Source organism: Aythya marila, assembly GCF_965140915.1.
Source record: "Aythya marila genome assembly, chromosome: 2".
NCBI classification, from domain to species: Eukaryota; Metazoa; Chordata; class Aves; order Anseriformes; family Anatidae; genus Aythya; species Aythya marila.
In genome coordinates, this window is record NC_139043.1 from 72,323,784 (window position 1) to 72,344,208 (window position 20,425).

The following is a 20,425-nucleotide window of genomic DNA, read 5'->3' on the forward strand; positions in this document are numbered from 1 at the left end:
AGAAGAAATGGTCTCAAGGGTAGACTCATGCAGACACAAAATTATATGTTCTTTGCAGATTTATGCATTGTAAGACAAAGGGTTAATTTCATGTTTGAAAGGCATTGCATTTGTCTGTGTCAAATAGACTTTACTGCAGCTATTGCAGATTAAAAAGGTATTTTATCCTTACATGTACATGAATTAAGAAATTTTATTTTCTTAGACACCATCTCCAGTCTGGATGAGTGCTCACTTCCCTCTTCTCCTTATGTGATTACATTACAGGACATGTCCTTCAAGGCTAAGGGCTGTTCTACCTAGCATCTAGGGTCTGTTACAGTAGCTGTATTAGATGCCAGACTCTCCTGATTGAAACTCTTTAGGGAGGCCCTGCTGCAACAAAGGGAGGTTTTGGCACATACTGTCCAGTCCTTGGAAAGTTTTCTAGGAAACATTTTGGTTTGTTTAAGCATTTTGAAGATAAAATAGCACATCTATAATAGAACATTTGGACTATTCTTTTTCTTGTAAGCTGAATTAACCATCTTGTCTCAAGTACTCTAGACTTGTCTACAACATGTACACCAACGAAGTTGCTGTTTATTTGGAACAGGTCTTCAGCTCATCCATCCTAAAGAAAACTGAAGAAAACATGGTTCCCTTCACAAGCGAAAAGTTGAAGCCTAGAAACATAATGAAATTTATATTTGATCTAACTAGCACCAAGTGCAGTGAGATGTCACCCTGTAGGAGACACACTCTTAGGTATCTAACAGAGGTATGAACATAGGATCTCACAATCCTTTGTGAATGATTAATGTGCTTTCCTGTGACCTGCACATAATTTTCTTAATTGATCATGTTTCATCTAAACAAACTAAAATATTAATGAGGAAGATATCTGCATATGATCAAACTCAGGTGTGCATTCCTAGGAACATGTAATCAGTTATTTGGCAGACTGAGACTGCACTTCAACCACAGACCAGCTCATAAAAAGGTTGATTTTTCCCCCCCCTCTCTTAGAGAACAGTTCAAAAATATTCTCACTATGCCTGTGTTTAAGTATGTAGTTTGTCACATTTGCCATAACTGAGGCTTTGTGTCAGAGTTGGGGATTCTATGTAAATAAATACTCATTGGTGTAGAATTTTCTTGGTAGAAATGGGGTTTTAAATCAATCACTCTTAAGTGTTTAGGGAAGAGGTGCATAAAGGCACCTGGTAAAGCCTTCAGATGTTTCTGGAGGAGAAGATTAAATGTAACATCTGCTATGTTGGGGATAAAAATGAATACATTTCTGTAGGAAATAAACAATTTCCATGAGTGAAGACAGTGAATCAAGAAGGTTAGTATGAAAAGAAATCACTATGTCACTATAACCTGGAAATTTAATCTACATTTCATCAGGATGTTGTAGAATTTTGGATATATCGTGAAGCAGTTTTTCAGACTTTAAAGGTCAGATCTTGTATTTTATGACCATTTATATATTACAGCTTCCTAAAATCCCTTTGAATGGCAGTTTTTCCTTACATTTTGTAATGTTTCTCCTATTCACTTCAGAGGATTTTATTCACATTGAGAAGTATAAGCTGTTTATTCTTGCTTGCTAAATTCAATTTTAGTTTGGAGTGTCCACTTGAGCTGAAGGAGCAAATTTTCTTGTCTGCATTATTTCTGATAAAAAAGTCAGTGTACTCCAGTGTTTCATGAACACTTCAGTGACTCTTCTACAGTTTTAGAAGATTAGATAAAAAACACATGTTACCCTTCAATGGATTTGTGTGCAGAACCCTCACATTATTTTATGCTAAAGAAGTCCACAGCCCAGATGATAGTGTTTCTCCTCCATGTATGATGCCACTGAATCTCTCTTCAAGTTCCTTGAGTGCTGAAGACAGCCTAGTAGCAGGTTTTTGTTCACCACAGCTCAGGGAATTTGGCCCTGAGAATGTAAAAGATGTGTAAGCAGAGTACCTGGTGTAAAAATTATCTCCATTTTAGAACCTCACTCAATATTAACTTTGTTTTCAAGGGACACGTGGTGGACATTTAAAAACCTAGTTAAATATGTTTTGTTAGTTTGCTCTTCTAGGCTCAGCACACAAGTTAACACACTGAATTTATCCAAGTCTGACAAAAAGCAGAAGCACATTAATTTTGCTCACCTATTCAAAGACCCTTTCCTGGGGTCATCGGGTCACATCTTTAGTTCCCATACAACAAATTTTTTAGCATAAGAGTATGTGCAACCTCCTCCAGAAGCCTCCAGAAGGAGTCTCTGGCCATCTTCAGCAATTGTTGAGGAAGTTTATTTTGAAATTCATGGGCAGCCTGGCTTCTTACAACCTCCTAAAAGCAGCTTTCTGAATGGAGGCCCCATGGTGCATCAGAGCCTGATTGTCCAGCCACTTATCAGAAATGTTCTTCTGAATAGTTTCCCAAGGCTGGAGCTACCAGGTCTCTTAAATCAGGTCTCTTAAAAAGGCTCTTAGCTATTATGTAACTATTATGCTACTACTAATTTACCTAGAAGTTTTTAGAGTTTTGTAGCACTTTACTTCGTATTTTGTTTGTGATTGTGTTCTTTCAAGATGGTATCCTAAAACTGAGCGTTGTTGCTCTGGTTAGCAGTACTGGAGCAACTGTTCTGCTTTGAGAAAAATTGGAATACACTACAGACTATTTTTTTAACCATTTCCATGGTTCTAAATCTAAACATAATTAAATTCTGAGCTGTCATTCAATATATAGCTGAATTTAGCTCACTTATTTTGAAAGAGATGAAATAAGAAAGATTAAAAAAAATATATCCATAAGATTAAATTTCATGTTGAATTACAGGAGAAAAAAAAAAAAAAAAAGACAATGAACACAGATACCTCTGAAAGGAAACTAATTAGCCTTACAAAAAAATCTGACAGAATTAGAGCAGGTTAGGTAAAGTTCATTACTTTTTCTTTTTTCTTCCTGTCATTTCCCCCTTCTGTATCAAGCGATAAAGTTCTAAGCTACGCAATTCAAACTAAAGTGAATATTCATTTTTGGTTTATTAATTTTGTCTAATCTAAGAAGAGAAAAGTGAATAATTGTGACAGAGGTAATTTTAGATTACTAATGTTCCTGAAATTGTGGTGCTGGGTTCCTGTCTTGTTCCAAATTTCACCTCCTGATTTTGTGCACTGAGTCCATTTGTTTGTTTCTTGCTGTGTATCAAGAACAACATTTTAGCACAGTAGGTAAAATGATGATGTTATTAACACAGGTACTGCTTTAGTGGAGTTCAGTTTGATATTTAAATTTTTTCTTGACTATATGATTTCAAATTTCTACTTGTTTTCAACCAAAGAGAGACTTTAGTCACAGCACTAGCTCTGGTCTTTGATATATGCTTTAAGAGTAAAAGGAACCAATCCTTGGACACTGAGATCTTATTTTTAGTTGAGACTTTCCTGAGGTTTACTGGCAAACAGTAAATATCATTCCAGCTGGAACTCTCTGAATCTCATGGTATAGGGCAAGTGTTGTACTTTTACAGTTCCTCAGAAATTTAGGACCTGGAAAAATTAGAGGCATTTTTATTCCATTTAAATATTTGAAGCTGCCCAATTTTCTGTTAATATATATGTTTATATATATATATTAATATATATATATATGTATATAACTCATGAAAGTAGAAAATACCTAGTTTATTTTAAGAATAATATAGAATTGGCTTTTTATTGGGATCAGTGGTGAAGCACTGCTGTGGATTTACACACAAACTTTCTCTGTAAGTGTATGTCAGATTTGCTTATCCTAAAATTACACTTATACAAGCATTATTAGAGGTTAAAGAACAAATTAATAAAGACCATTATGTTCCTGATTCCTCTTATTCTTGTCTGCAGTATGTCTGTGATGCAGGCAGATGTGGGCTTACTCTGACTCTACTACATGTATAAACTACTTAGTTATGTAGATGTGTTAGAATAGCTGAGAGCCCAAGTTAATATATGCTGCCTACACAGGTTTCAATTCAGTTCAAGAGCTGATTCACATTAAGTAAATACTGACAAAGGGAGCCTTTACCTTTCTCAAGAAGCTGATATATCCTATGGCAAGCATTTAACAGCCTCTGGGAGGTGGTTCCCAAATTAAAATGTGTGAACCATTAGCTCAGGAAGCTACTTCAAAGTAGACAGTGCATATTTCCTGAGCAATAGAAATCCTTGTGCATGATGCCTAGCTCAGAGCTAGAAGCAATCAATGCTATTACTGCTAGTATGGGAAACCTTACACCTGAGAATGAGTCTTCTCAGAAGTCATTTTGAGTTGCACTTGGTACCTGTCTTCTGGAGATGCACTGTGTGTTCAAACTTAGTGATGTTCATCAATGTAACAAACTTAAGGTATTGAAATAAACTTCTGAGCCTCTATGCCCAGTCAATTAGTGGCAGATTTTGTGATTAGCTGTTCTTTTGAAGTGGATGCCCAGAATAGGACAAATATCATGACACAGCACTGATGTATAATATATAAAAATGCACTGTTGCAATACAGAGCTGACAAATACTGATTTGAGATAGAACTGGTTAATCACAATAGAAGTTTAAGAGAGAAAACAAACAAACAAAAAAGTAGCTCAAATAACCTTTTATTATTATATATATATATATATATATATATATTTGGTCACAATTATTTTACTATTAAAAGCAAGAAAAGCAAAGCTAAACTAAAACTAGACTACTTTGCATACCATGTGCCAGTATGAACTTCAAGAAATAGACTTAATCATAGGTTGTCTAATTTGTCTTTAACATAATTTGCAATTCCTTCTTTTTTAAACTAAACATTTTCTGGTTCTCTTTCCCACAATATCACTGTGTTTCAGGTGAGATGTTACTGTGAAGTGAATGAGGGGAAAAAATTGTCTGTATGTCTGTAAAATAAAGTAACTGAGAAACAGCATCACAGAAGTAGTTGTTTTGAATGACTTAGTATGCTTCTTAACTCTGCACTCTTAATTGTCCTGTTAGTCTGTTAATGTAGGACTAAATGCCTTTTTTACTTTTTTGACCATATATGATTTATTCCCTTCCAGTTACTAACTCAACAGTTCAGCTCTTACATGTTTTGCTTCTGTTGCACAAATTGCTCACAAAACCACAAATGCTTCATCTATTCTTACCATCTTTGTAACAACAGCATCCTAACAAACTTATTCTATTTCCATTAAAGAGTCACCTTAAAACAGGTAAAATAGGTGAAAAAATGTTCTTTGCATAAAGTGAATTTGATTCAGGCATCATTTTTTTATGTAGAAAAGGCTATATGCATATGTTTGGTCTCAGCGCTGTAGTACCTTACAGTTGCTATGGTAACTAGAGAGCAGCTGAGGTTTGTTTTCTCTATATTTAGAAAAAAATAAATCTAATATATCTAAACCAATTTAACCTCTGTACGGCTGAGAACATTTCACCTAGAAAGGAGCTTTCAATTATGTGATAAAAGCCTCTGACTCACCGTTCTAAGGCATGTCTACATGGGGGCACACAAGAGCAAACCTGCAGACTTGACTGACAAGATGTGGAAGCTGTATAGCCCATGGCTATGACAGGACAGGTGAATTCAGGTGTAGCTCCAGGCTTGTTTGGGCTTCTAGATTACAGCTAGTCTGGCAGGTTTATGCAAGGCACAGGCTAATATTATGCTTATTATGCACCTGCCCATAAAAAAAATACTCAAATTTTCAGCTGGACTTCCAAATTGTGAAGTTGTTGTTCCTCTAGGTTATCCAGGCATTGCAGATGAACCATATGCAGCCTTCATTCAGCACTATTGCTGCAGATACTGCTGCAGAGTACAGTGAAAGGGTTGAAGGCCTCAATCCCTACAGGCATGTCAGAAAACCTACAAAATGGTGAAAAAACATGGAAGACAGGGTGCCAGAGACAGTCTGACATCTGTTTAATCTTACCTGACCTGAAGCTTTGTAGAGCAAGGCTGCATGTTACTTTTACTCCCCACAAATAAAATACAAAAATACCTAAATATTAATGAGAGTTCTGTTTTTAAATCATATGAGATTGGAAATTAGTTTATGTGAGGCTGAAAGGGAGCACTAGGTGAAAAGTTGTTTTGTGCTCTAGAAATCTGGTTACTTACTTGTGGAAAAGTGATTGCATGGAATAGGTTTTTAGGTATTTTAGGTAATTCATATTTGTTTATTCATAGGTAATTAGGTATTTTAGGCAATTCATAGCTGAAACACATACTATGACTGAGCACAATTTGCGCAACATCTCTTAACTGTCTGAACACTTAGCCAAAACTACATGTCTTGTAGGAATTTTCTTCAGAATTTTTACTGCTGAGCAGTCGAATTCAAGGATTCAGTTAAATATGGCAGTGCATAAAGACCAAGTCATACAAAATCATCCTTCCTAAATTTTACTGCAGATTTCCAACTGAATGCCTGTTTGCACAGCAGGTGACCCATCTATAGCTACATATTGGTACCTGTGCCTGTCACTAAGGAATTTTGAAATATATATATTATATATATGTTCTTTGGTTAAAAAGTTAATTTAATATTTTTTGACCATTATCACCCTATGTCTCTAAAATATTTAATTTTTTTCATTAAAAGGTTCACCACATACCTGCCTTTGTGATAAAGTTAAGGCATATTAATACTGAAATATTGTTTCTTTCTGTTTACTTTTTTTTCCACATGTGGGTCAGAGTTGCATAGAAAAAACAGAAATTTGGCAGGATGGCTGTTTACATTGTAATTATGGTTAACACTGGGAGCCTTAATGCTCCTAGTTATCTAGAGATCTAAAGTGCAATTGCAAGCTTTGTCAAACTGTCAGACCACTTTGGCCACCTCCAGTTTTGAACACAGTGCTGTACACAGGTCTTATTCTCTAAAAGATATGGATAGTTTATTCCTACATTTCAATTGCATGCATGCTCTGTGATTGTCAAAAATGTAGAGTGAATAGATACTGAATGCATATAAAATTACAAATAAATGTAGCGCAAAGTCCTGTTGCGAGGTTGCCCAATGACGGTGTTGATACTTTAACACCTTTTTCCTTTGGGTAGTTGCAAGATGTTTACTTGTATAGAGTGGTAATTGAAACAAACTGAAGGATTCTCCAACATCAGAACATTTTCATAAGAGGCCAAATTTGGATCCAGAACATAAATGTCCTCATAATGTGTCTGTGTTGATTGCTACTATTTACAGTTTATAATCACTCCAGATGATGTGTCTGAGGGCTTTCCTTTCTTGTAGCTTGACTACAGATTATTAATTATGTGAACTGGTTCAATAATAAGTGCAGAGTAGTTTAGGAGAGTGGCTTTAATTAATTCTACAAGCATTGACTATCTTATTTGAATTAAATCATATAATTGACTTGGAAAGTTTATGTTTTGGAATTTTGTCAGTGATGATCACATGATACTAAAGAAGATATATATTTGATTGTAAACGTATAATTTTTTAGTTTGAAATAGCTGGGTTTCTGGAAGAAGAGAGATGCAACTACATGCTGATGCATCTTCCATCTCATTTATGTATAATCCCTGGAAAGTGATGCTTTATATCCTACATCCTATAATCTGGACTGGATTTTAATAGGTTATAAGTGCAATTTAAGGTTTAGAGATGTCTTCTCTTCAAAAAAGCCTTTTAATCATCTATCTACTGAAGTCTGAGATCATAGTTTCCAGATAAACCTGGAAAATTTTTCAGTGAAATTCCTGCTTCAAATATGCTTTTTCCTTGGTTTATAGCCTCTCTCTGTCCAGATAATTTTCAGAAACTCTGTCCCCATGCTCTCAGTACTAACGGTAATTGAGCTGATAGTGTGATTATAGGGAACAAGAAATTTCATTTTTGATGGAAATGAATTTTGGATACTGGTATTGCTTTATGTGAATCTGAATCCTATATATATATTAAATGTAATTCAATTTCAGCACAATGTGATTATTTATTTATTTTCTGGAATGACAGTAGATAAAAAAAATAAAAATGTCAGAAGGGAATTTCCACTGGCTATCTCAGCATGTTTAGTCAGTTTGAGGGGTTCTAGCTGCTGGCTGTTATTTGAACAAGCTTCCAAGTAAAGTTCGTGACAATGTCTGTGTGATACTGCTATTTGTTACGTTTCAGTGTTCATGTCTATGTTTAATACAAGTGATTAAATTCTATGTGCTGACTATAATAAGTGGGGGAAGCCACTGCATGTTCTCTTGGAAAACAAAGCAAAAGAAAACTGTACAATACTGGTACATATAATGTACATATACTGGTTTCTCACAAAGTCATTACAGTCTGTAAAAGTAGCCTCACTCTCACAAGGTTACCTAGGAAACTAAAAGACTGGTATAGATTTTGTGATTCTAAGGAAGGAATAGATTTGGCAAGCCCTGCTGCTTTCCCTCCGTAGCTGCTGAACTTGTATTTTCTCACTTGCAATTTTTTTTTTTTTTTTTTTTTAATGGAAGCATTTCTCCACCTGCTGGCTCTAAGGAAGTCATTGCAGCCTTCTAAGCAGAGAGCTACATTTAGACAATGTGTATTACATAATGGATTTCTTGTGTAAGAAAAACCTGTTTGGGACTAACATTTCTATGCTGATACTTGAAAAAGGCTTTTTTAGTGAGTAGCTTCATAGCAGAGTAACCTGTTTTTAATTTTTCCTTCAGACTAGATTTGATGTATTCCAACAGATAACATTTCTCCATGTATCTCAATTACAAGTGAGACAATATTGTGAAGGCAGTTTGTGCAATTCTGTTGCAAGGAAATTATTTAGGATCAATTTCTAGCACTTTCCAATGGCTCAGATATATACTTGTATGAATAATCAGTTATATAAAATGCAGAAATATTAGTAGTGTATAGGGTAATATCTACTGACAGGTAGGATCATAAGAAACGACACTTTCAGGTATGTTCTGAAATTTTCAAGGTCTGCATCAGTAGGCAACAGATTTATTCCAGTAGTAATTCTTACAAGCTGTAAGCAGAAGATGAGGCAGTGAGTATGGCTATTATACGGCCTTGCTGTGTCTCTGTGCTGGCTTGGATTTTTTTGTGTTTTTACTTATTTATATTTGTTTGGGTTTGTTTGTTTTGCATTTTCCAGTTCAATAATACCAAAGACAAATATTCGTGGATTTGGAGTTGTTGGTATGCACTCACTTCATTCTTTACCCTTTACCAGCCAGTCTTGTATGATTTGGTGCCCTGTGATGATATTACTTGTTCCAGGAATAATAATGTATAGAAAAATCTAAGTAAAACCTCCAGAGTTGATAAGACTTCCTGTAGAAGTGGATGCAGCTATGTAAATTTTGCTTTGCAAAGCATTGGCCTTGTAGTTACTTCTCTCCTTCTGCTGAACACCTGTTTGCAGCATGTGAAAATAATACTTCTATGAAGTGCTACTATCCTGGGCAAGTGCCAAATACGTTATAAAGGATAACACTGTTTGTAAATCCTGCACTGGACAGGTAATGAAAATCATCTCATTTTCCTCTTAGTACTTTATTTTTTGCTTGACTTAAACTAGTGTAAAAGACTCCTGCTGTTGAAAATGTTACCTTTTTTGTATATTCTGGGACTGATGCTTGTGTGTCAGCTACAATCATACATATACATTAGCCTAAAGTGATAGGTTTGGAGTTTTATTATTTTATTTTATTTTATTTTATTTTATTTTATTTTATTTTATTTTATTTTATTTTTATTTTATTTTTATTTTATTTTTATTTATTTTATTTTATTTTATTTTATTTTATTTTATTTTATTTAATTTATTTTTAATTGTTTCCAGTGTGTCAGACTTTTGATTTGGCTGATTGTATAGCTGCATGAGCTGAAGAGAGGGAGGAGGGTAGAAGACATTGAAGGGAGGAATATGGAATCACCACTTACAGAAATAGCTCAAGTTAAGACTGGCTTTTGAAAATGTATCCTTCTTTGGTAGAAATTTGGGTTTCATAGAGAACATACGAATGCAGGCACAATTATTTGAAATCAGTTGTCACTGTTCATGTAAAAAAATTTTATAGAGTGCTACTCTTTATACAAGCTGCTTTGTTCCTAATTGTTCCTGCTGTGGAACAACTGGGCTCCTGATGTGGAGCCCATCAATCAGCTAAGTGCCATACAGGCACTTGCCCGCTCTCCCCAGGTGAAATGGGGGAGAGAATCAGAAAGGTAAAAGTGTGAGAAACATTGAATGAGATAAGGACACTTATGTCACTTAAGTTAACTAGGTAAAGCAAAAGCTGCATGAGCAAGCAAAGCAAAACAAGGAATTCACTTGCTGCTTCCTATTGGCAGGCAAGTGTTCAGCCACTTCTGGGAAAGTAGACCTCATCGCACATAACAGTTCCTTGGGAAGATGGAACACCGTCACTCTGAACATCTCCCTTTCCTCCTTCTTTACACCAAGCATTTATTGCTGAGCATGACATCATATGACATCATATCCTTTTGGCCAGTCTGGGCCAGCTGTCCTGGCCCCTGCTCCTGGTGCACCCCCAGCCTCCTCACTCTCAGGGCAGCATGAGGAGCTGAAAAGGTCTTGGCTCTGTGTGAGCCCTGCTCTGCAACAACTAAAACGTCCATGTGTTACCACCACTATTTTCATCAAAAATTGAAAACAGCATTGTGTGAGCCTCTACAAAGAAAATTAACTTGACCCCAGCCAAAACTATGACAGTCTCCTTCAGGAGAAATTTAGTAGACAGAAGGTTCTCTAAATAAGTATGTATGAAATTGATGAAAGCCTGACATTTTAAGGCCACTGTCAATATCCTTTGTCTACAGAGATGTACAACTATCTCATTCTCAAATCTGAAGCAAAAAACCTGTTATGTCTAGCAATAATTGATCCCAGATGATCTTATTAACTAGGACAGGCTGTGGGTTTTACTAAGAACATAGAACTCTTTTCTTCATGAAGTAGGAAAGAAAGTGGAAAAAGTCTTTTGTTATCTGTCTTGGCTCTTTTGAATTTTAAAGTTGCCTCTGCTCTCTTCTTTAAAAGAAACTATCTGTAAGCCTGAGGTCAAATGAGGTATAGAGCTGGCAGATGAAAAGAAAACACCAGAGGTCAATTAACATTATTAAATCATATCACAGAATCACAGAATTTCTAGGTTGGAAGAGACCTCAAGATCATCGAGTCCAACCTCTGACCTAACGCTAGCAGTCCCCACTAAACCATATCCCTAAGCTCTACATCTAAACATCTTTTGAAGACTTCCAGGGATGGTGACTCCACCACTTCCCTGGGCAGCCCGTTCCAATGCCTCACAACCCTTTCGGTAAAGAAGTTCTTCCTAACATCTAACCTAAAACTCCCCTGGCTCAACTTAAGCCCATTCCCCCTCGTCCTGTCACCAGGCACGTGGGAGAACAGGCCAACCCCCACCTCGCTACAGCCTCCCTTGACGTACCTATAGAGAGCGATAAGGTCGCCCCTGAGCCTCCTCTTCTCCAGGCTGAACAAGCCCAGCTCCCTCAGCTGCTCCTCGTAGGACTTGTTCTCCAGGCCCCTCACCAGCTTCGTCGCCCTTCTCTGCACCCACTCAAGCACCTCGATGTCCTTCTTGTAGCGAGGGGCCCAAAACTGAACACAGTACTCGAGGTGTGGCCTCACCAGAGCTGAGTACAGGGGGACGATCACCTCCCTAGCCCTGCTGGTCACACTGTTCCTGATACAAGCCAGGATGCCGTTGGCCTTCTTGGCCACCTGAGCGCACTGCTGGCTCATATTCAGCCGACTATCCACCATCACTCCCAGGTCCTTCTCTGCCTGGCAGCTCTCCAACCACTCCTCTCCCAGCCTATAGCTCTGCTTGGGGTTATTGCACCCCAGGTGCAGGACCCGGCACTTGACCTTGTTAAACTTCATGCAGTTGACCTCAGCCCATCAGTGCAGCCTATCCAGATCCTCCTGCAGAGCTTTCCTACCCTCAAGCAGATCGACACATGTGCATAGCTTGGTGTCATCTGCAAACTTACGGAGGGTGCATTCAATGCCTTCGTCCAGATCATCGATGAAGATATTAAAGAGGACCGGCCCCAGCACCGAGCCCTGGGGGACGCCACTAGTGACTGGCCTCCAACTGGACTTGGCTCCATTCACCACGACTCTTTGGGCCTGGCTATCCAGCCAGTTTCTAACCCAACGAAGCGTGCGCCAGTCCAAGCCTAGGGCAGCCAGTTTCTTGAGGAGAATGCTGTGGGAGACGGTGTCAAAAGCCTTGCTGAAGTCAAGGTAGACCACATCCACAGCCTTTCCCTCATCCACCCAGCGCGTCACTTTGTCATAGAAGGAGATCAGGTTTGTCAAGCAGGACCTGCCTTTCATAAACCCATGCTGACTGGGCCTGATCGCCTGCTTGCCTTGCAAGTGCTGCGTGATGACTCTCAGGAGGATCTGCTCCATGAGCTTCCCTGGCACTGAGGTCAAACTGACAGGCCTGTAGTTTCCCGGGTCAGTCCTCCGGCCCTTCTTGTAGATGGTTAGATCATTATCAAGTTCATTCTGGAAAAATTAGATTTTTTATTTTTTATCTTTTTATTTTTGTCTTTACCAAAGAAAGGGGAATAACTATATGCTCAAGGGTACATATTTTCCTGGACTAGCAAAGGCATTGCTGCTTTAAGTAATGAGTGTATTTCATGATGAAACACATTATGTGTTAGTTGAAAGATAAAAAGTAAAATGTCTGTTAAGGTGTTTGTTTGTTTACTCTGTTTAGACTTTCTATTTTAATTTGTTCATGTAACATTAAAATCTATTTCTATATATTTCTATACATAAAGAATTCCAGAAGAAATAGCTGTCTTCAGGAAATTAATTATCTCTCTCTGACATTTAGTTTAAATTTATCTTTGTCCAAACAGAAGTTTACAGTGATATTAAAGCATTTCTTTTTACCACAAACTTCTTAAATACGTGCAGGTACCAATAAGCTCACTCAGAGTCTCATATCTTTTTGGGTCTCAGAAGTGTTCATGCAATGACATCTCCCATATAAAGCAGGTATTAGTGCTCACCTCACAACAGATATTTTTGTAGCTTCAGATTTGAAAACCTGTGTGGTTTGTTCAATTTATCTGTAGGGGGTAGGCTTTGCCTAAAAAAAGATATTACTTAGAGGTACTTGAATTCAATCTGAATTCCTTTTCTGTATATGTCTTAATTTACATACAGTTACTGTAGGATGACTATATAAATTTAAAGAAAATACAAATTCATGAATCTGAGATTGTTCATGAAAATATGTTGGTTTGTGTAATCTTTTCTAGTAATGGCTAATTATGTAATGTGTGCATAAATGTCCACAGGAAACATAAATATCTTTAACATTAAAAAACAAAAACAAACAAACAAAAAAAACCATAAATATACTTTATTTTAAAACTTTTATTTTAGCCTCACTTGTCAGGATGGATGAGGTTGAATAGCAGATCATTATAATGAATTTGGTATATCCTTGAGGAAAAGTCATGTACAAAGACGAAAATGCCACTTCCTTATCAGAATAACTTTAATTTCAGATATGAGAACAAATATACTTCCATCACTTTAATTTTTCTTTTATCATTTCAAACTATGTCTTCTGAAAGCCTTTCACATGAGGTATTTGGAGATGGAATTTGAGTTAGACTTTCCTATAACTATGTGGAAAAATAGGTATTACCTAGACCTGAACTCCTGAAAGAATCGACACTTCCAATACTTAAGCATTTTGAATTACGTACATTATTATCAGGCTTTTTTACTGGTTATATATCTGACAGGAAATGCTGAAATGCTCAGTCTTGTATGAAACTGTGATATCTTCTGAAATGACACTACTTTGGTTAAAAAATAGCTCTGAACTTTCACATCACCATTGTTAAGAAGTCTGATGGACTATCCAAATTGATTGATTGATAGACTCTGGGCAAAAGTTCTTCAAATGTTTATTTGGGGAAGAAGCTGTATGTACACTAATACGCTCCATTGCTCTTGTAGTGAAGACAAAAATGTTTGGTTATCTTCTATAAGTAATGGAAGAGGAATATTTAGGCAGCCCATATAGTAAATATCTATAAGTAAAAGAAGGTTATAAGAAGGTTAATCTGTATAAAATGCAAGGGTTTATTTAAATGGGTTTATTATTATTATTTATTTATTATTACTTAAATGCAAGTGTTTATTAAAATGCAATTTTAATATAGCATTATTTTATATATATATATATATAAAAGAATCCCTTATTTTTGTACAATTTTTAATTGATTATCTTTTGCATCTACGAGCTAAAGTCAGGAAATGCTATTCACTTATAGTTGTGCATTATATTCTGTGTTTTTCAGGCATTTTGGCCTATGCTGTAGCTATTTCTTTTATAGCCCCGTGATTCAAATAACGAGGTATTTTAAAGTCCACATTTAAAACAAAATTCCTTTACTAAACTCTGTGTAGAGGAGCACAAAAAAAAGTTATAAAACTACTGAAAATAATGTGAGAAGTACTTCTGGAGGTATCAGCCTGAATGCAGGATCAGCTGATATTTGTGATTATCTAAATGTATCTAAATGTACTTTGAATTAATATATGACCAGTAATTTAGGGAAGCTTATGCAGGTTTATGCAAATCTGAATGTCAAATTTATATGCTACTTTGATTCCATAAAATCTTTTGATTATTTTTCTATGGACAAATGCCAATGAAATATTTTTAACCATCTTTTCAGGTAGAAACCAAAAACTAATTAACCCCTTCAACAACTTCAATGGTGTTTGTTTGTTTGTTTGTTTGTTTTTTGATTTTTGTTTTTAAACTTAATAACCTTGAAAAAATTAGACTTTTCAAAAATTCCTTATTGCAGTACTGTTTATTCTGTTTTAAAAAATGCATGAGAATTTCTCATAGAACTTGTTCTGTTGTTCATTATATAAACCATATTTGTTTAATTGATTCCAAGTATTTATTTTTAAAGGGACTTATAACTCATATTTACAATACTTTAATAAAATATTCATGAGCAGTTGCAGTTCTTTTCAATAAATACTTCATTTTCAATACTTGATGTCCCCTAACACTTCTTCTCATGCTGAACTAAGCGTCTTTTCCTGTTACAGAAAGCACTTGAAAACAAATGTAGCTCCATCTGTTGCATAACTATTTTGGGGTGCAACTTTTAACAGCAAAAAAAAGCTGGTCAAACTACTTATTTTACACAAGCGGTAAGAGGAGGATATTACTTAAATTACTTTCAGCAGTCTACAACTTGAGAAGTTTTGAATGCATTTGATATTAAACTGTTTTATGTGGGTAGCTCAGGCTTGGTGTGTATTTTCTGCGTTTCTCACCTTAGACATAGGCCAGCAATTCAATCTTCTCTTTCCATCTAGAAAAAGCACTGTTCTAAAGCTACAGCTTCAAGGTTGGCCTAGCAAAGCAAATGAGATGTTCCAAACAAGCTTGTTTACACAGGTTACTCTGTAGACTTTTTTTCTTTATTGGATTTCGCAGAAGGTGAATCTATCAGTGCTAGCTTTCTTCTAAAAGTTTTCATAATAGTATCAGTCAGGTCTAGTGCGATGTTGGACCCCAATACTGAATCTCATTTTTGTTTGCATAAGTGACACTGTAGGTGATGTCATACACCTGCCAATTTACATACCTTTAGAAATCCAGTTTGCAAACTTGTTATGATTGCTGCAATTTTAGGACCTAGTTTTACAAAGTGTAGTGGGTTTACATGGCAAGGTTTTGGTAGCAGGGAGCCATAGGGGTGGTTTCTGTGAGAAAGATCTAGAAGCTGCCCCATGTGTGGTAAGGGCCCCACTGCTGACCAGAGCCGAGCCAATAAGCGATGTTTTGTGCCTCTGTGGTAGCATATTTAAGACAGGGAAAAAAACGCTGCACCACTCAGCAGCTGGGAGAGTGAGAGGAGTGAGGAACAGCCTTGCAGGCGCCAAGGTCAGTGAAGAAGGAGGGGGAGAGGTGCTCCAGGCGCCGGAGCAGAAGTCCCCTGCGGCCTGTGGTGAGGACCATGGTGAAGCAGGATGTCCCCCTGCAGCCCATGGAGCACCACGGTGGAGCAGGGTTCCACGCTGCAGCCCGTGGAGGATACCACAGTGGAGCAGGTGGCCCTGCACTGATGGAGGCTGCCGCCTGTGGAAGACCCCTGCCGGAGCAGATTCCGGGCCGGACCTGTAGCCCGTGGAGAGGAGCCCACGCAGGAGCAGGTGACCTGTCAGGAGGTGCTGCCCGTAGGGGAGCCAGGTTGGAGCAGTTTTCTCCTGAGGGATGGACCCCGTGGTATGGACCCATATCTGGAGCAGTTCTGGGAGAGCTGCTGCCTGTGGGAAGCCCATGCTGGATCAGTTCATCAAGGACTGTATCCCGTGGGTGGGACCCCACAGCACAGGGGTCGAGAGTGACTGAGAAGGAGCAGCAGAGAAGAAGCACTGTAGACTGACCATAACCCCCATTCCCCCGTTCCCCTGCGCCGCTCGGGGGGAGGAGGTGGAAGAGGGTGGATGGGGGGGGAAGGTGCTTTTGGTTTCTTTCCTTTGTTTCTCACTTCTCTAGCTTGTCAGTAATAAGCAATAAATCTCACTATCTCCCTATGCCAAGTCTGTTTTGCCCATTACAATAATTACTGCGTGATCTTCTTGTCCTTATCTCAACCTTTGAGCCCTTTTCATCGTATTTTCTCCCTGTTCCTTTTTGAGGAGGGGGAGTGAGAGAGCAGCTGTGGTGGAGCTCGGCTGCCCACTTGAGCGGAACCACGACAGAAAGATGGACTTTGTCTCTTCTCCCTGTGATAGTCTTCACTTTTATGCTTGAGTGATTACTAAATAAGCCTGCAGTTTTTGGTTAAAATATTAAGCTTACATTCACTCTTAAAGCTGACAAGACCACATCTGGTAGCATTGTGTACATTATGGATTTTCTGCTCTGTGTAGACTACTACTATTATGTAGTAATTCTGACTCCAAAAGGCAAACAATGGTATAGATAAAACTAAGTATTTGAGCTTTGAAAATATATATACATATACATATATACATATATCATATATATACATATATCTGAAGATATATGTATATATGTGTATATACCTTCACACAATTCCTATACATTTGCTGAGAATTTGATTTCACATTTAAGAAATAGCCTGTGTATGGAGGAATCATACTTTCATCACCCATTTAAAACTCCTGAACTAACCATTAATAATTTAACTTTGCCTTTAACATATAAATATGACAGTCATTAAAGATGACATTAGTGATTAATATATATATATATATATATATTTGTCTGTTTTTAAAATAAATGAAACTGTCAAATAAGGCAGGAGTGAGGGGAAGAGGAGTAGGATAGGAAATAATAATTGCTAAAGCTGGCATTATGCAGGATTGAAAGACTGAGTTGACAAATCAAGCAAGATTTACAGATCTTTTAACTTCATGAATACTTTGCTCTGTGTACAAATATACAATTCAAAACCTGTAAATATCTAGCAAAGTGATAGTAAGGCTAGAAATGAAAGTTTACAAGATGAACATTTTTAACTGAAGCTGGAAGATAACTGTGTCCTCCTCCTTTCCCCCCCCTCCCCTCCCCCATAGCATCCTATCCAACCCTAATGAGGTTAATGAAATATGGCTATTTTTCCCAAATCAGATCTGGACAGAGGCCTACAGTGCTCTTTATTTTGAAAATAAATTTTGCTCACAAATACAGCATAATGTAACTACAGCATAATGTAACTACATCAAAAAACTTCCAAAGTGAGGTTATGAGTTCTTTAGCCTTGGACAAAAAATATATGTCAAAATCATACTGTCCTAAATTTGCAGCCCTTTTAGAACCATGAAGACATTTTGCTTCTCAGTAAAACAACTACTGTAATTGGCTTTCTGTAAAAGTAAGAAATACTAATCTTGTAAATGAGGTCAGCAAGGTGAAAAAACATCTGATAAGGACACAGTTGAAAGCTACTGCAAGTAAACAATATGTGTTTGAGTGTTGCAATAAAAATAAGCACTTTGGTTAAGGGACAGCATAATTAACATCACTAGTGAATGTAGTATAGTACAATAGGGTTCAATTCCATGACACTTTCTGTGTCAAGAATGTACCTCATTAAAGCAGAGGATGAACTTGTTCTTCAATGATGTAAAGATTTTGTAGAAATCCAACTCCATTGTCTTCAAAACTTAGAAATTATACACTGAATAGATTTATGAACAGAATTCTGTCTCTAACTACAGAGGACTCCTACTAGCCATAGGATCACTTCCTTAATTGCAATACAAGGAAACCTGAGTACACATTTTGGAGGCCATCCATTCATTCTGAATTGACAAATTTGAGATTCTAAAGGCTTAATTATAGAATGTTGAATACTTAAAGTTGCAAGATAAAAATCTATTCCAACTGTGCTTGGAATGTGTGTTATGTAGACCGCTCATTCTCTCAAAGTGGGCACTCAAAATTATTAGGCCATAAAAATATTAAGCCTTTGAATTCCATCTTCAAAATGAGATTAGAGTGCTCCCTTGCTTAAAACATATTGTAAGCAAATATTAACGATCAAAGTCTTTAAATTCTACAATGATGTGTGGCATTGAAAAGCCTCAGGGAATTTAACAATGTAGTTAGTCTTCCTTTAAAATGGAGTCAAATAGTGTAGTAAATAAGAGTTTGGAATGATATTGAATAAGAGAAGAAACTATTTTAACAGCTGCTTATTTAATGAGCAGCATCTCTTTTGGAAACAAAAAAAAAAAGGTTGCAGTCCACTGGAAGATGGCTGCAAACATGTAATCAGTCTGGATTGGACACACAAAATGAAAAAAGCATTTTATTTTATTGAATATAATATTGTATATGACAGACAAGGCTCTTTGAAGCAAGCAGTACAGTCCACAGAGAAACTGTCAGCTCTAGTCTACAGCACCTTGTATGGAAAAGGATGGTATCTATGAAGAGATGATACCAGCTTTGCCTAGAGGGCGTGAAATACCTGCAGATAGTGTTCACAACAAGCTGAACTATTATTTTTTGATAGACCTGAAGCTTTCTGCCTTAATGTCTCCTCTCCATGTGTGTTTCTTCACCACCATTCCCTTGTCGTCATCTGCCAAAGACCGTTTTCCCCTTAGGTTTATCTTTGCTGTCCCTGAATGCAGAAAATCCTGTTCCCACTTAATGATGCCCTTTTGACAGTCTTTACCCAAGAATTCATCTGTCTCCTACCCCAACTCTTTTATACTTACCTGTTTCTGTTTTGTGCTCCTAGACCAAATTTCCTTTACCAGTAGCTGAGGTCTTCTTCCCCCTCCAACTTGTTTCCTTTACTTTTTCATTCTCATAAATCACCCAAAACCGTTTACTTCCCAGTATTGGTCAATAGCCTATTTCTTTTCCAGAAAACATACTTCCCTTATTTTCCCTATTGTCCTGCACAGATCTGTTTCCTTCACAGACATCACCATCCCATGGTCCAATAGCGGTTGTCTTGGGCAATCTCTTTTTTCCCAGTCCACAAGACTATCTCTTCTGCTCCCAGATTCAGGCCATTTGAGGGCCCACAATCTCTGGAAAAATTTCTCCCAACACAAGTCTGAAAATTGTACAGTAAGCATAGTCCCTTAGATAATGCTGAATAACAACAATAATAAATCTTATAAAAGTTTAATACAATAAATTATTTTTCAGAAGAGTTTTTGATTATATTTGATTAAGTTTCATCAGTTTTTCATTCAGTACAAAACTCCACACATTAAGTACACACCTGTCTTTCAGTTTCACCCTTCAATCCCTGTGGAAAAGAGTGGGTTTTCAATGAAGTCTCCAATGAGTCACTAATGTTTTAATGTGGTTTAGAGGCAGCAGAAAAAAAAGGCATTCTCCCTTCAGGGAGAAATGGCATTCTCCCTTTCAGACCTTCCCACGGGTCTGAAAAGTCTGACTTGACTATATTAAAAAGAGAAATTTGGAGTGTGACAGAGAATATACATTTAATTTTGTCAAAAATAAACTTGCAAATTTGAAAGTGTAGTAGAAAATAACAGGTGACATTCCAGTAAACTAAGGTTTACTGGAAAAGGAGAATTTTAATATGCTTTTAAAGTACTTCTATATTGCTCATTAGGCTGGGTAGCACTGAATATATATATATATATTTATATATGTGTGTTTCCTGTGGGCACCCTAACGTGTCTGTCTAAAGTTCTAGTTGCACTGTAATGTTGAATCATGTGATCATCTTCTGTTATGAAATGATTGGCTTGGTAGACAAGGCAAGAGTAGTGAAAATTGCTTGACTTCAGTACTGTAGTGTACCTTGACTTCAGTAAGGCTTTCAACACTGTCTTCATTCAGATTCCCATAG